At 43.1% G+C, this 17,137-nt stretch overlaps 1 protein-coding gene across 3 annotated transcripts in view; it reads right to left on the bottom strand.

The window, feature by feature from the left end:
• AFF4 (AF4/FMR2 family member 4) overlaps positions 1–17,137 on the bottom strand; it is a 99,227-nt gene that overhangs the window by 78,582 nt on the left and 3,508 nt on the right. For all 3 annotated transcript variants that reach the window (XM_033926992.1, XM_033926993.1, XM_033926994.1), the window contains exon 2: positions 7,174–7,267. The gene's annotated coding sequence lies outside the window, so the exon portion shown is untranslated. The remainder of the gene's footprint in view (positions 1–7,173; positions 7,268–17,137) is intronic.

Here is a 17,137-nt window from a genome sequence, read left to right as displayed (position 1 = left end):
TTAGCGCAGAGAGTCGCGCTGAATGGCCTGCGCTGCTCCTGACGTTCTTATGCGCATCGGGGAGCAGTGCGGGCCATTCAGTGCGGCTCTCTGTGCTAAAAACTGCTAGCACAGTTTGATAGAAGAGGCCCTAAGAGTAGCAATTCATATAGCAAATGATAACTATAAAAAAACATGTTTAAAAAAAAAAAAAAAAAGGAAAAGAAAGAAAGCCATTTTAATGCTGTAATAGCAAGAACAATTTCACACAAACACAGACTTAAGGCTTTTTGTATCAGCTGAGAGATCTCAAACAGATCCACCTAGTATGTGTCAAGTTAGGATAAAAACTTGTATTGAAATTATGCAAATCCAGTGTAAATCGTAACCAGAAGGGAGATAAATCCTTCTTCAGGTATATCAGTGACAGAAGAAAAAACTCAGGCGGGATTGTAAGTCTTAGGAATCCAGACGGAGACTATGTGGATAAGGATTCGGAAAAAGCCCAACTATTAAATGAATACTTCTGCTCAGTCTTCACCCGAGAAGCGCCGGGGCTTGGCCCTCAGCTACAGACAAGGGTTGGCTCAGTTGACCCTTTTAGTGACTTTGAGTTTACGCCCAGCAGTGTCTATGGTGAGCTGTCAAAGCTCAAGGTTAACAAAGCAATGGGGCCGGACAACCTGCACCCCAGGGTGCTTAGGGAACTGAGTGATGTCTTGGCGGAGCCACTGTCCGCGCTCTTCAACCTCTCCCTTAGTACAGGCAGCGTCCCGTTGGACTGGAGGACGGCTAACGTCATTCCACTCCACAAGAAAGGCTCAAAGATGGAGACAGAAAACTACAGACCAGTGAGTCTAACATCGATAGTGAGCAAACTAATGGAAACTCTAATCAAACACCAATTGGATAAAATCCTGGATGAAAAGAATCTACGGGATCCCCGACAACATGGATTTACTAAGGGGAGATCATGCCAATCCAACCTGATCAGCTTCTTTGATTGGGTGACGGAGAAGCTGGATATTGGGGAGTCCCTGGACATCGTGTACCTGGACTTTAGCAAAGCATTCGATAGCGTACCACACCGCAGGTTGCTGGGCAAGATGAGTTCTATAGGATTAGGTGACACATTGACGCAATGGGTTGGGAACTGGCTTGGAGGTAGGCTTCAAAGGGTGGTGGTGAATGGCACCCCCTCCGAAATGACGGAGGTGATCAGTGGAGTGCCACAGGGCTCAGTCTTGGGCCCAATCCTATTCAACATCTTTATAAGGGACTTGGCAGAAGGGCTTCGAGGTAAAATAACATTATTCGCCGATGACGCCAAACTAAGTAATGTAGTGGGCAAATGCACAACAGACAAAGATTCAGTGCCCGACAACATGATGCACGACCTACTCCTGCTGGAGCGCTGGTCTAGGACATGGCAACTCAACTTCAATGCCAAAAAATGCAAAATTATGCACCTGGGCAGCCAAAATCCATGCAAGTCTTATACCCTTAATGGCGAGATCCTAGCAAAAACGGTAGCAGAACGAGACTTGGGGGTGATCGTCAGTGAGGACATGAAGTCTGCCAATCAAGTGGAGCAGGCTTCATCCAAGGCAAGACAAATAATGGGTTGCATACGAAGGGGTTTCGTCAGCCGTAAGAGGGAAGTCATTATGCCATTGTATAGATCCATGGTGAGGCCCCACCTGGAATACTGTGTGCAATTTTGGAGGCCGCATTATCGCAAGGATGTGCTGAGACTGGAGTCGGTGCAGAGAATGGCCACCCGGATGGTCTCGGGACTCAAGGATCTTCCATATGAAGAACGGCTTGACAAATTACAGCTATACTCGCTCGAGGAGCGCAGAGAGAGGGGAGACATGATCGAGACGTTCAAGTATCTTACGGGCCGCATCGAGGCGGAGGAAGATATCTTCTTTTTCAAGGGTCCCACGACAACAAGAGGGCATCCGTTGAAAATCAGGGGCGGGAAACTACGAGGTAACACCAGGAAATTCTTTTTCACTGAAAGAGTGGTTGATCGCTGGAACAGTCTTCCACTACAGGTGATTGAGGCCAGCAGCGTGCCTGATTTTAAGGCCAAATGGGATAGACACGTGGGATCTATTCACAGAGAAAGGTAGGGGAGGGTCATTAGGGTGGGCAGACTAGATGGGCTGTGGCCCTTATCTGCCGTCTATTTCTATGTTTCTATGTTTCTAACCTGTTAACTATGTATGTCTAACCTGTAACCCGTTCTGAGCTCTTTAGAGACAAAGGGATAAGAAAACAAATAAATGAAATAAATGTAGGAAAAGCAGCTGAACACTGCTCACAAGAAAAGCAGTTTCATTACAGCTGTAAATATTTTCTTTAACCTTGATAATTATAGGAAATTTTGTGTTATAAGTATAATTTTTTCTGCTTTAGGAAAATTACTTAGGAGTATACAGTGTATTTGTACAATACATGCCTATCTAAAAACAAGTTGGAAATAATAATACAGCTTCTTATATCCCACAATTTTCGACAGGGAATCGTTGCGGCTTATAGCAAGAAAGAATACATTTGTGATTCCAGATTAAAGTGAGCAGATTTTGTGGGTTTTGTGGTTAAATTATTGGCACAATAAAGAATGAAATCATTTATCCCTCTAATGAAAATAGTGACTGAAGTCAATGCTCATGCCTAAAAGAGAGAGAAAGAAAGAAAGAAAGAAAAAGTGTCTATCTGCATGTTGGGGGACGACTAGAGTTCTAGTCAACTAAAGTGTATTTTATGCAACAGGATAGACATCCGAGTCAACAACTCTCTCACCAACTACATGTGGGCTGTGAATACAATTTGGATGACGTCAAAACAAAATATTACATTACATTAGTAACTTCTATTCCGCCTGTACCTTGCGGTTCTAAGCGGATTACATTGGAAGATAGCTGGACATTTCCATGAAATTACATTACATTGGAAGATAGCTGGACATTTCCATGAAATTACATTACATTGGAAGATAGCTGGACATTTCCATGAAATTACATTACATTGGAAGGTAGCTGGTTTCAAGATTCATAGTGAGGTTTCAGGTTATATTTTGTGACATAGAGGAGAAGATTCCAACGTGATGGGTTTCAAGTTAGGTTAGGTTAACTGAATATGTTTTTTGAATAGTAGTGCTTTTATTTCTTTTCGGAATGATTTAAAGTCTGTTGTTGCGGTCAATAGGTTGGATATGGAGGGGTCAAGTTTCGCTGCTTTCGTCACTAGGAGGCTGTCATACAGTTTTTTGCGTTGAGTACCTTTGAGTGGTGGGTAGGAGAATGGGGTCTGGGTTCTCCTAAATCTGGGTGAAAGGTTTCGATTTAGGCAATTGTTTAGGTAGGTAGGTGCAGTTCCGTTTATTACTTTGTATAATAGACAGTATAATTTGAATTGGATTCTTGCTCGTATAGGTAGCCAGTGTGAGTCTAGGTAGGCATTGGTGATGTGGTCAAATTTTCCAAGTGAATAGATTAGTCTGAGAGCTGTGTTCTGAACGGACTGTAGTTGTTTAATTAAGTTTGTTGGACATGGTAGGTAGAGGATATTGCAGTAATCCACTAGTCCTAGTACAATGGGACTTGCAAGAACTGACGCCAGTCATTCAGTAAGAGGCGCAGGCCCAGGCAGCAGTGCAGAAAGCACGCTCCTACCAGCCCATATACCGCTGGACCACCAGGCTTAAGAGGCATTTAAAAAGGTACTGCACAATCGCTGCTGCTGGAGTAGTAAGGAGGAATACGGGGAAGAGAAGGTGGAGAGGAAAAAAAGGGACTGCATTGGAGGAGATAAAGAGGGGAAAAGATGCCAGCATCGGAGGGGGGGGGGGGGGCAGGCCGGTAAGATATGTGGCCTTGAGGTGAGATAGGGTGGGGGAGGGGATCTTTAGAAGAAGGGAAGACCAGGGTAGAAGCTGAACGTGGGGGGAAAAATAAGAACATAGAAGAGAGATGCTGGGCAAGGAGGGACGTCAGGGATACAGACTGTCAATAGTAGATAGGGAGAGGATAGGAACAGTGGAAAATAGAGGCAATGTTGGAAAATGGAGGAGATTAGGACACTGAGGGACAATGCTGGAAAAGGGGCAGATGGGGACACAGAGAGGGCAAATGCTGAACATGGAGGTAGGATAGAGACAGAGAAGGAAGATGCTGGGTAAGGCAAATAGGGGTGCAGAAGGAACAAGGATGGTGGCCTGGGAATAGAAGAAATGTCAGAGGGACAGGAGACCCTGCACAGACAGAAGAAACAGAAAAGAGACATATGGAGTCAAAGTAAATTACCAAAAAAAAAAAAAGTATTCAAACTACAAAGGTAGAAAAAAGTTGGTTTTTTTTGCATTTATTAATTTAAATGTTAGCTTTTGGAAATAAACATCTCTGATATTTTGCATTTCAAAAAAAAAAAAGGTACCGCGGGGGGTGTTTTAAAAGGAAGGGTGGGCGTGGGGAGGGGTGTTTTAAAAGGTACCGGGTTGGGGGGGGGGGAGGAAAAAATTGTTAGTCGGCTGGAACGGATCCCTCCTGTCCCAGCCTAGACACCACTAGACCACCAAAGGTGAGGTGGGGGGGAAGGTTACATTACATGGTAGAGAGTCTGGCAGGGAAGGGGGGAAAGGGTGCAGAGCCTGACAGAGAGTGAGGGAGGCTGAGTGCACAATTTGGTTCAGAATGTTTTTTTCCTTTGTTCCTACTCTAAATTTAGGGTGCGTCTTAAGGAGTGAAAAATACGGTATTTCACATACTGGACTCCCAACATTACCAATGCATATTACTAAAATAACAAATTATAATAGCTTTCGTTCAGTTACCAAGAATATGTAGTTTAAGAAATACATATTATATACTAGCGCAAGATCCTATATCATTTCAAAAGCAAGGCAAAATACTTTATAATAAATTCTTACTTCCACTGGCAACCAGTAAAGTATGACGTAACTTTGTGTAACCCTATCAAATTTACCAAGAGAACAAATCAAGTGAATGGCAGTATTTTGAATAGTTTGTAACTTCCTTATTAAATTTGCACAGCAGCCCAAATAAACTACGTTACGTTTCAAGTCCTATTAAAAGTTTCAATTTACTGGTTTATTTATGTCTATATTTGGTGTTTTTACTACTGTTATGCTGCTAACAAAAATGTAAGCTTTATTTGGAATTATACCTGCTGTACACCACCTTGGATGAATCTCTTCATATAGGCGGTTAATAAATCCCAATATATAAATGTTACAAATTCCAGAGGGGGGGATAATGGCGACCCCTGAGGAATCCCACACAACACTGGCCAACTCTCCGATATACTCCCTTTCATTTAAACTGCATGTTCCATGTCAGTGCCATCTGATGATGTTGCCCCTTGGTGTGATAGCGATTCATCTCATCTTCAGACAAAGTAATTTGACTAGCGATGACTTAACTGAACCCCCATACAGAGATTTGTAATCCTTATTAGATTTCAACTGTGCTACCATTAAGCATAAATGAGACAATAATAAATGAGAACAAAACTGAAATTGTCCCATTAAAAAAAAAAATAATAATTTCCTCCCATGTTGTTCCCTTATTTTTATCTTTAACGCAGCTGGGTAGCTTTAGGGCATATTCTGAGACTGTAAAGGAAACTTACATTTGTTCCCAAATCAGCTCATACATTTGCTTGTATTTTTCATGGCAAATGTAGGAAGAACAAATAAAAGCAAAGGAAGAACTACACAAAAATAGAACCATAAATACCTCTTATTCCAAGTGAAAAATATCCATTGTGATATATGATTCAATCACTCTTTAATAGCTATAAATTTTATAGCTTTACTGAAGCTTCGGACTTCAGAAACACCACTCATCGCTCAAATGTTTATCATAGCGATAAGCTTGATGTGTTGTCTTCTCACTGGCCCACTTTTTTATCCTAATCGGATTTCAATATTTAAAGTGCAGTTTTTAAAGTGCAATAGTTTCAAAGTGCTTAAAAAGTGCCTTAAAGTGCTACTAGTCAAATGCTTTTACATATGTACTAAAGGTTTATGACAAAAATAGAACCATGGCATAAAAATAGCCTCAGAGCAGTATATCAAGTTTAATAAACCATAACCTCCTTAATTAAGAGGAGACTAATTATACAGAGCTTACCCAGTACTGACTATGGGCTAGAGAATGTCCCCACAGGAACTCAATTTTCCCAACCCCGTAAGTTTTGTCGCTGTTCCTGCCCTGTTCCTATAAGCTCTGCTTTAACTGCACAAGCCTCAAACACTTATAATTTTAAAGTGTTTGAGAATGGTGCGGATGAGAACGGAGATGGCAAGAATGGGGCAGGGAAAGGAAAAGAACTCACCGGGACGGGAAAATGAGTTCCCATGGGGACGGGGAAACATTTGTCCCCGTGTCATTCTCTACTATAGGCCCCTTCTACAAAGCCTTGCTAGCAATTCCCATGTGACAAATGTGATGCAGCCCATTCAATATTTATGGGCTGCGTCACATTTGCCGCACCGGGACTTGCTACTGTGGCTTTGTAAAAGGGGCCCTGAAAATGCATTTTCTAACATGTCAGCAATTATCTGATCATCCAGGGAAAACAGAGCTTAAAATGAAGTGCCTTTCCATCAGTCACATGGGTTTTTGAGGTTTTAATTTTTTGTTTCTGTTTTTCCAAAAATGCATAAAACTATTTCACTGTACCCAGGCCCAGCTATGGCGTTCTCACATTTCAGAGTGAAATATGGTTTTAACAAATAAACTACTTACAACTTGAGAAAAAAAAATGTCTTCAACTCATGCAGTTTTATTTCTAGTTTGTTTACAAAACTTGCTGACTCCAAAATGTTATTTCTGAAAAACGCACGGAAAAAAAATGGTTTAGACAAGGCCTGTCAAGCCCAGTTAGTCTGCCCATTTTCCTGCCTTTTGCAATACTCTCCTTCAATTCTCGTCTTTTGTGCCAGTAACCACATTTTCTTGAATTTTATTACTGTATTTGTCTGCACCACCTCCACTAAGTGGCCATGTCAAGCAACCACCATCCTTTACTGTGATGAAAGATTTTCCAATTCCTCTCTAGCCTACACCCTGTGAGCTTTGAGCGACCTGGAAGCAGAAGTTCAAATTACATACTAAATCCCTCTCCCCCAAAATGTTCTTTAATGTGAACTGAAATTCATACCAGTTATCACTGCCTTGTCAGTTGTCTGCTGAATTAACTGCTGCATGTCAAACATGCTTCTTTCCTGTATGTGTGTCCTTCCTAAAACGTGAACCTGGAGAGAAAAAAAAACACAAAAAAACGCTCTTGTAAATTTTGCTCCCAAGATGTTCGTTAAACACAACTCTCCATTCAAAAAACCTCTCTCTACATAGGTCATTTCAAATGCAGATGCCAAAATAGACTCCAAAACCTAGAAGAAATGTTTTACCAAGTACCTTTTAGCAGCTTCTCTAGAAATGGCCTAATGGTTACAACAGCGGGCTCAGAACCAAGAAGCCCATTCAAATCCCACTGCTGCTCCCTGTGATCTTGGACAAGTCACTTAACCTTCCGTTATATCAAGCAAAAGCTTATAAGCCCTTTGGGAACAGGAAAAAATGCCTACTGTATCTGAAAGTAACTTACCTTGAACTACAACTAGAAAAAAGAAAAAAAGACAGGAGCTAAACCTAAACTGATTCCCTTAGGCATGTATATAATTTCTACACTGGTAGCACTCTACACTTTGCATTCTCCATGAAACTCAACTGCAAAAATTAAATTGCTTGAAAATTATAAACTTGGGGGGGGGGGGACAAATGAAAAAATTAAAAACAAAAAACCCCTATATCTGAGTAGAAATATAATGCACTTGAGTAGAAATATAATCTATAATAATAATCCTCTAAGCGCGCATGCGCACTTAGGAGGATGTGGGGACCTGACATGTGCTGTGTCCGTCCGTGGCAGCGGCTTGAGGCGCATGCGCCACAGCACAGCCGGCGAATCCCCCCTCCCGCCCTCACTCACCGCCAAAACCTTCCCGCAGCCCCCTTCCCAGGCGCCGCGTTTAAATTCATAGACAAGCGCTACACCGCGCTACTGCTGGCCTCGCCGTCTTCTGTCCACTGCGGCCCGCCCTCTCTGACTACTTCCTGTTTCGGTTAGGGTTGGCCGCAGTGGATAGAAGACGCCGAAGACAGTGGTAGCTCAGCGCAGCGCTTTTCTGTGAATTTAAACGCGGCGGCTGGGAAAGAGGCTGCGGAAAATGCTGCTGCTGCACAGGAAAGGCCAAGAAATGCTGCTGCTGCACAGGGAAGTGTGTGTGTGTGGGGGGGGAAATGCTGTTTCTGCACAGGGAAGGGTGGGAAATGCTGTTGCTGCACAGGGAAGTGTGTGTGTGTGGGGGAGGGGGGAAATGCTGCTGCTGCACAGGGAAGGCCAGGAAATGCTGCTTCTGCACAGGAAAGGGTGGGGAAATGCTGCTGCTGCACAGGGAAGTGTGTATGGGGGGGGGGAAATGCTGCTTCTGCACAGGGAAGGGGGGAAATGCTGCTGCTGCACATGGAAGGCTCCCCGCGCTATAAGATTGATCCAGCTGTTTGAATTGAGGGGGGATTTCCTTGATACAGCCCTTAGGGGCGAAACGTAGGTCTACGTCGGAGTGCTTACCCCCACCCGCGTAGTATAAGAAGAGTATATCTATTTAACCTATTTATTGAAATATAAAAAATATTTAAATTATAGAAAACTATTATAAGAGACCAATGACGATTAGGGGTACCGATGCTCTATATGATCTAAAAGTTTAGTGGCATACAGATGGTACCACTGAGGTCTGTAAGTCGCAAAGTATACATTTGATAAAACTACTTAAGACCCTCCTGTTGATATTTATGTAATCATGCATATGTGCCATTAACAGAATCACAGCTACCACCACCTAAGAAAACAGACGTCTGCAATGTAGGCCAGTGTTTTACTGGCCTACATTGCAGGCATCTAAGTTCTTTAATGAATAGCACCTAATGCCCCCTAACCACGCCCACTTAGGCATCCTGCTGTAGATGCTTCCTGGTGCCTACTTTTTTAAAAATGAGTTTCCAACCACGCGATCAATTACTATGCCAATTAAAGCTAATTAAAGCAGTAGGACACCTACCGTTGCCTAACTTAGGGCACTGTTTCTAGAATATGGTCCAAAGTGTTTCGCGTGCAATTCAAAAAAATATGTGGCCATAGGAGCAGCAAGGGGCATTCCAAACTAGTGTTCCAGGACACCGGAGCTGGGTGCCCACCTTGCGTACTAGGTTTAAGCAGATAGGAAGCCACATTAAAGTGCTATTTTGTAAAAGGTGCTCAGTCCAGAGCATCCTTTATAGACTAGCACTTGGCATAGAGTTTTCCCTCGGGGATGTTGAGATGATTACTAAGCAAGATGTTGCTTCATGATTTTGTGCTCTACAAGCTAAGATGAAAGCAGTACATAATGATGTTCAATCTGTGCTGGTGGAGATCTGCTGGAATATTAGAGAAATTGGTGGTAGACAAGCAGGCTGAAGAATGCTTTGATTCACCGGCGGGCCACATTCAGAGCCTACAGACAGTGGTGAGGCAACACTCACAGGAGCACCAGACTAGACAGCTGAACGGGAACAGGGCTAACGGGAATCCTACAGAACCTGCAGGAATCCCATGGAGTTTCCACATGGTTCCCCCTGCCCTCTCCCCCGGGTTGCAGGGATGGAGACACCCCGAGGGGTTCCAATGTGTTATCTCAGAAGCGCCTCCTTCTTCCTGCCCTCCAGCCGCACTCGCCCTCTCTACAAAGCTGCGTACAGCATTCCCAGCCCGCTGCCAACCTGGAAATCTTCCTGGTCAGCTGCATGCAGGAGCTACCGCTCACAATCCTGTGAAGAAGCAAGTGCGGCTGAAGGCAAGAAGGAGGCCCACCTGGATGGCCCTGGTACACACCCTTCGGGGGGGGGGCATGCGCACATGTAAGGGAGAGAGGGGACATGAACGTGGGACACAGGAAAGAAGAAGGGAGAGGGAAGGAGCACAAACTTGGGACAAAGCAGGAAGGGGCATGAACTCGGGGCTCAGAAAGGAGGGAGGGAGAGTGTTTGGACACAAAAGGAAGGGAGGGGGCATGAACTTGTGACACAAAAGAGAGGGAAGGGTTCTTGGCTTGCTCTAGCCACCATCCCTGACTTTGTTGCAAAACCAGAGTTCCTCTGTTGCCTCAGAGAACCCAGCGCCATCAAGGCCAGCACACAGAGGAACTGGAAGGAATCTTTCCTCTTCTGTTTGGGGCTGTGCCACGAATCTTACATTGGTGAAGATGATGTGATGGAGAGGAAGTATGGCATCAGACAAGCCTTGGGTCAATTGTCTGATCAAGCAGGGAAGAAAGGGGCTGGCCCAATGAGTGTGTCACTATGGGCATAGCAAAGGCCTTACTGGAAAGGAAGTCACAAGGGGAATGTCTCCTGGAGACATTCTTGCACAGAGTGAGCAGACCTTGGCCCAGTGAGTCACTGGGCAAAATAGTTGTACAACTCTACAGAGTTAATTTTTTTTTGCTTGTCTGGGGTTGATCATGGTGATTTGAGCTGAGAGAAGCCATGTGGAAAAAACTGTTAGGTAGAAGAACTAAACAGAGCAGACTGAGCATGTGGCCACCAGAGAGCCTGCCCCTAAGATTCTTTTGGGCTTCTTCTGATCTCTAAGAGAGCGGCTCTGTCCACGGTGCCTTTACGTGACTCATCCTGTTGTCAGAGAACCACTTATTTATAATTACCAATTTTGTTTACAATTATATATTGTTGAATGTACTTAGTGGCATCAAGCTACAAGCCTGGAAATGGTCACTACTCTAAAGTGCAATTAAAGTGTTCATATTACAAATTATTCCTACTCAGTTTGCAAAGCTACACAGCCCAGGCAGTCATATAGTCTTTCATTTCTGATACTAAGGTTCAAACTCAGGAGCGCATGCAGAATACATTACTGCTTGAGCAATACAGAAATGGTTTCCACATGGATATTAACGTGTGCAAAAACCATTATCGCACACTGCATTAACATGCATGCTAATGCAATCATTAACTATTCCATGCAAAAAAAAAAAAAAAAAAAGTTTCTAACGTGCCCTCCCTCTGCTCCTAATATTTGATTTTATATAACATTTCTTTATTGAGCAAAGACAACAACATACAGAACAGGAAGCAAAAAACACATCCACAATGCCAGAGCAGGTTCCGAAACAAGGCAAGCGATCAACATGCCACAAGGATACAGGAGCAAGCAAATGGTAAAAGGTCAAAATATGCTCAATACAAGAGTTCATATAAGCCACCAGCAACCCACCCTACAGAAACCAGACCCCCCAACCCCCTGACCCTCCCAACTCCCCCCTCAAACCCAGCCCCCTGTGGTTAGAAGGATGGTCAAAAATGGGAAGAAAAGAAATCGTGGGAGAAGAAGGATAGAAAAGAGAAAAACAAAACAAAAGCAGACAGTGCACCTGGAGAAACCGCACTCAGCCCCCAACAAGAACAACTCAGCCCAAGAAGTCAGCAATTCAGCAGCAAACTCCTCTCCCGATGCGGAAGGGACAATCAGTATTCCTGGAATTTGTCCCACCGGTGCTCATCAGGTGCCCTATGCTTCAAGAGCACTAAATCATAGAGTGACAGATGCCACTGAGAGAAAGAGGGAGCATGCAGAGTCCACCAGGAAACCAAAATGGCCTTTTTAGCCAAAAGGAGGGCCTTGAATACCAACCTGCTCCTAATATTAAAAACAAACTGGCTTGGGACCACAACAGTCCAGGCCATCAGCCATCTTAAACATTTATCCTTTAAAGCAATGCCGGGGAAGAATCCAGAATTTTACCTTATTTTTTAAAATTCCCTTCATAAGTATAAGAACATAAGAAGTTGCCTCCGCTGAGGCAGACCAGGTCCATCCTGCCCAGCAGTCCGCTCCCGCGGCAACCCATCAGGCCTAATTGCCTGAACAGTGTCCATGACTAATTTTGTAACTGCCTCTAATCCTATCCCTACCTCTACTCCTATCTGTACCCCTCAATCCCTTTGTCTTCCAGGTACCTATCCAAACCTTCTTTGAAGCCCTGTAGCGTGCTCCTGCTTATTACATCCTCCGGTAGCGCATTCCATGTATCCACCACCCTCTGGGTGAAAAAGAACTTCCTGGCGTTTGTTCTAAACCTTCCCCCTTTCAATTTCTCTGAGTGCCCCCTTGTACTTGTGGTTCCCCATAATTTGAAAAACCTGTCCCTGTCTACTCTTTCTATGCCCTTCATGATCTTGAAGGTTTCTATCATGTCTCCTCTAAGTCTCCGCTTTTCCAGGAAGAAAAGCCCCAGCTTTTTCAGTCTGTCAGTATATGAGAGGTCCTCCATACCCTTTATTAGCTTAGTTGCTCTTCTCTGGACCCTCTCAAGTACCTCCATGTCCTTCTTGAGGTATGGCGACCAGTACTGGACACAGTATATACTAGAATAGATGACGTGTATGTCATGCACGCAAGAGTCCTCCAATGTTATGAGCGTCTGCGTGTGTAAGGATACTACTGCCCAGACAAGCATCATTCTATCATGTGATTGGTCCTTGAAAACTAATGAAAAGTAATTTTGGTTTTTATGCATAGTTATCCTAACTTGCGCAACAAAACAATCAAGGCTTTGTTACCTTTTGGATGTTCTTATCTTTGTGAACTTGGATTTTCAGCTCTGACAAATTAAATTTAAAAAAAAAGAGAATGACTACAGATGGTGGATGATGAAATGTGTGTTTGCTTGTCGACTATGTTTTGAGTTAATTTGCCCTCAAAAACAAGCACATCCATTGCATTGATTAGCAATTCTATTCTATCTACTTTAGTTTCACCGTTGTTACAATTACTCATACATAGCTTACAGAACTTAAAATAAATAACTCTCAGATTTAATTTTGTTGGTTTTGCAATGTTATACTTTCAATTATAATGTGCCACAGCTAAAAAAGTTTGTGAGACACTCTTGGCAATGAGGATATGAAGTCCACTATAGGGTCCTTGAATGCAAACAATTACAGAGGATTTAGAATCAGAAAATAATATTAAATATTGAACTAAGGCCAGTACTGGGCAGACTTGCACGATCTGTGTCTGTATATGGCCGTCTGGTGGAGGATGGGCTGGGGAGGGCTTCAATGGCTGGGAAGGTGTAGATGGGCTGGAGTAAGTCTTAACAGAGATTTCAGCAGTTGGAACCCAAGCACAGTACCGGATAAAGCTTTGGATTCTTGCCCAGAAATGGCTAAGAAGAAAAAATTTAAAAATTTAAATTGAATTAGGTTGGGCAGACTGGATGGACCATTCGGGTCTTTATCTGCCGTCATCTACTATGTTACTATTTTTCAGCAGAGCTGCAAGATATGGATGCTGAGATTATTTTTCCGTTGTGGGTTCGATGTATATGTATAGGTATTTTCATGGTCGGAGGATGGGGGGGCAGGGGGGTTCATTTTTAAATTGGGTTCTTGGTTTTGGTCTTTTGAACCTTGGGCTAGTTAATATTAAGCTACATGCAATGTTATACTTCATGCATCGTTTGATTTCCGATGCTGGTGCTGTACTGTATCGTTGCTGTTTAAACAAAAAAATTAACTTGCCCTGATGTCTAGAAGCCGCCCTCCCAACCCCAACACTTCCCAAAAAATTTTCTGCTAGTCTAATGGCACCTTTACATCATGTGACCCCTTGCCTAGACCAGTGTTCTTCAACCGCCGGTCCACGGACTGGTGGTGGTCCACAAAAATTTCCTGCCAGTCCGTGAAGAATTAGTGTCCCCTGCAAGCACGTGTCCATCTTCCTTCCAGCTTGGCTGCTCTTTATCTTGTTTGCCGGGACAGCGCACAGTGACTTTTGCACGCTGCTGACCCAGAACCGTGTCAGCAGCATGCAGCATGCAAGAGCCGTTGTGCGCTGTCCCGGCAAATAAGTGCAGCTGACGCTGAAGATAAGGAGCAGCTAAGACGGACACGTGCTTGCAGGGGGAAACTGATCCGGCTTCAGCAGAGGCTGGACAGCCCTGAACAAGTAAGGGGGAAAAGAGGGGGGAAAAAGCGCGTTGGGGCATGAATTTGGGACAAAGGCTGGGAGGCAGGGGGGGGGACACACGAACTCGGGACACAGAAGGAAGGGAGGAGGCATGAACTTGGGACACAAGGGAGGGGATAGAAAGGGAGAATTGTTGGGGGTGAGTGTGTAAGTGAGAGGGAAAGATGGTGCACATGGGGATAGAAAGAAAGAGGAAAAATGTTGGGCAGAGAGAAGAGTGGGGAAGAGAAGGATGAGGAGGAGAAATGTTGGATATGTGGTGGAGAGGGAACAGAGGGACAGGACAGGGGGAGGAATGTTGGACCTAGTGATGGTGGGAGAGGTGTGGCATGGTGCTGGAGAGGGGTGAGTACTTTGAAATACTATGACTTGAATATTTGGGAAACTCTATTAATGCACGCTGATGACATCTTTTTAATCTAACACCCAATATTATCCATAAGAACATAAGAATAGCCACTGCTGGGTCAGACCAGTGGTCCATCGTGCCCAGCAGTCCGCTCAAGTGGCGGCCCCCAGGTCAAAATGCCCTAACTGAAACCAGCCCTACCTGCGTTCGTTCTGGTTCAGCAGAACTTGTCTAACCTTGTCTTGAATTCCTGGAGTGTGTTTTCCCTTATAACAGACTCCGGAAGAGCATTCCAGTTCTCTACCACTCTCTGGGTGAAGAAGAACTTCCTTACGTTTGTACGGAATCTATCCCCTTTTAATTTTAGAGAGTGCCCTCTCGTTCTCTCTACCTTGGAGAGGGTGAACAACCTGTCTTTATCTACTAAGTCCATTCCCTTCATTATCTTGAATGTTTCGATCATGTCCTCTCTCAGTCATGCATTGCTAAACTTCGGTCCTGGGCGATGATGGTCCAGATGAAATTGAATGCTGCTAAAAGCAAACTCTTATGGATCGGTCCAAAGTTAGATTCTCTTCCCTTAGCTGTGACCTTAGACTCAGGAGAATCTCTGAAAATTGAGTTTTCCTCACTAATATATTGGGTACTGTTATTGATTCATCTCTTACATTCAAGGATCATCTAAATTCTCTTGTTAAAAAGTGTTTTTTTAGCCTCCGTAAGGGTCAATTTAATTGCCTTATATAGCAAATTGACATCACATGATTTACTTTTATTCTGATAAAGCCATCAAAAAGCCCAAAATACACATTTCATCAGGAATTCAACAAAAGAGATTTTTAGCAGAAAGCCTTTTACCAGTGAAGCTACTTTAATTTAAAATATATATATGTTCAAAATTATGCAAACAACCACAAAAAACAGGAAAGAATGGAGGAAAGTATAGTACAAAGATTCAAAAATATCACTCCAAAACAAAAGAACCACACAAGCCAAAAAAACTAGCTTATTACTTAAGCGAAAGAAAAGCCTCAGACAAACGGAGAGGTGGACCCACACTCTTCCACCAAAGCATCATAGGCAAAAAAAACTTTTGCACAAGTTTAAAGTTAGCGGGTGGGAGAAAAAAAAATAGCCAAGAATGATTAATGGTAAAAACCACTGAACACAAACAGGCCAGGCCGACGATCGTTTCATAGCCGGTAACCACTGCTTCAGGGCCTTAGTGCCAAATCCAGGCTATCAGTACGCAGATCCTAACTGCTGCTTGCAACCAAATGCATGGATTCTGTGGCACTTCTTAATTTCCCCCATTTAGATTCTAGTTAAATCTCAGTACAGCAAACTAAGACCATTGCTGTTTTTTTAGATCAAGCTTTAATGCAGTCTGTTTACATCAACCAAGTAAGCAAGGACCGAACCATCTTATTAGCCCTGACCATATATGTCGATCAGTTTAAATTTTAAAAAAAGATGACACATTACAATTTAACAGTTCTTATTTACAGAAAGCAAAAGTTTACCAGTAATCAAAATTAAAAGCCATCTGAAAATCAGGTCAATGTTCTTCATTGCAAGGCCCAAGAACCAGTGTTGGCTCACAAGACTCCAAAATTTGACTCCCTGACATACTTACTCCAAAAAGACACCCCTGACCCCCATCTCTGAAATAGCTGCTCTGTCTTTTTCTGATACTGTGTGGCTTAGTATGTTTAAACCTTACAAAGCCAAAACTCTAGCATTATTCTCATGAGACTGTGAACAGCACAAGAGTTTGGACACTTGGCAGCTCAAATTCACAGAGAGCCAGTGAGATGCCAAAGTTTTGAGCCTAGAATAAGTTTGGACAGTCAGCAGAGAGTGAGTATAGTCAGTAAACATTATTTTTAACTAAGTTACTAAGAGTATGTCAGCTTCATCCAGTTAGAGATCACTGATACAGGTATAACATTTTGCTTGGCTTGCACTAAAGAGAAACAGGACAAATTGCAAAAGTGTGGAAGGGGGGTGTAGGGGGGATAGGACTTGTATGTCGCCTTTTTGGGCAGTTACACATTCAAAGCGGTTTACTTTACTTAAATACAAGTACTTATTTTGTACCTGGAGAAACATAGGATTTAGTGACTTGCTCAGGATCACTAGTAGTGCTGGATCAGCAGAACCACCTTTCAACAGGGAAAGCTCTCAATGCATATTTTTATACAAACTTCAGAGTACGCCCATTGCTTAAGGGCTATAAACCTCTGAAATAAACCTGACTGAAATGAGAAACGCCCAGATTTCCCTCTGCAGCTTCTTCAACTCTCCTAATGTTGCTTACACAAAGCTATACTAGAGATCTTCTTTACCAAAGCACATCCTAATAGGCTTTACCGTGAAAAAAATTACCACAGATTTAATGGAGACTGGATTTAAGATATAGTATGAAAGTTCAAATCAGTTTGCAACCAGATACTTAGACAAACTGAATGAAATGAGTAGAATGTCAATCCATATCAGCTGAGATTAAAAAGTCAAAATTTTAAGTTAGGACTTAATAAAATCTTCGGTACCACTGCATGAATATTGGACAAAGATGTGTTACAGAAATTTAAAAATTTCAATTTCAATAAGTCATGTTTGTGTTTTGTCCTTGTACGAGGGGCATTCAGTAATTTATCTACCTCAGTAGGAAAAAAGTTTTCA

Source organism: Geotrypetes seraphini, chromosome 18 (assembly GCF_902459505.1).
Source record: "Geotrypetes seraphini chromosome 18, aGeoSer1.1, whole genome shotgun sequence".
NCBI classification, from domain to species: domain Eukaryota; kingdom Metazoa; phylum Chordata; class Amphibia; order Gymnophiona; family Dermophiidae; genus Geotrypetes; species Geotrypetes seraphini.
The sequence above is the reverse complement of the archived record's forward strand: the minus strand, read 5'-3'. Positions and strand labels throughout refer to the sequence as shown.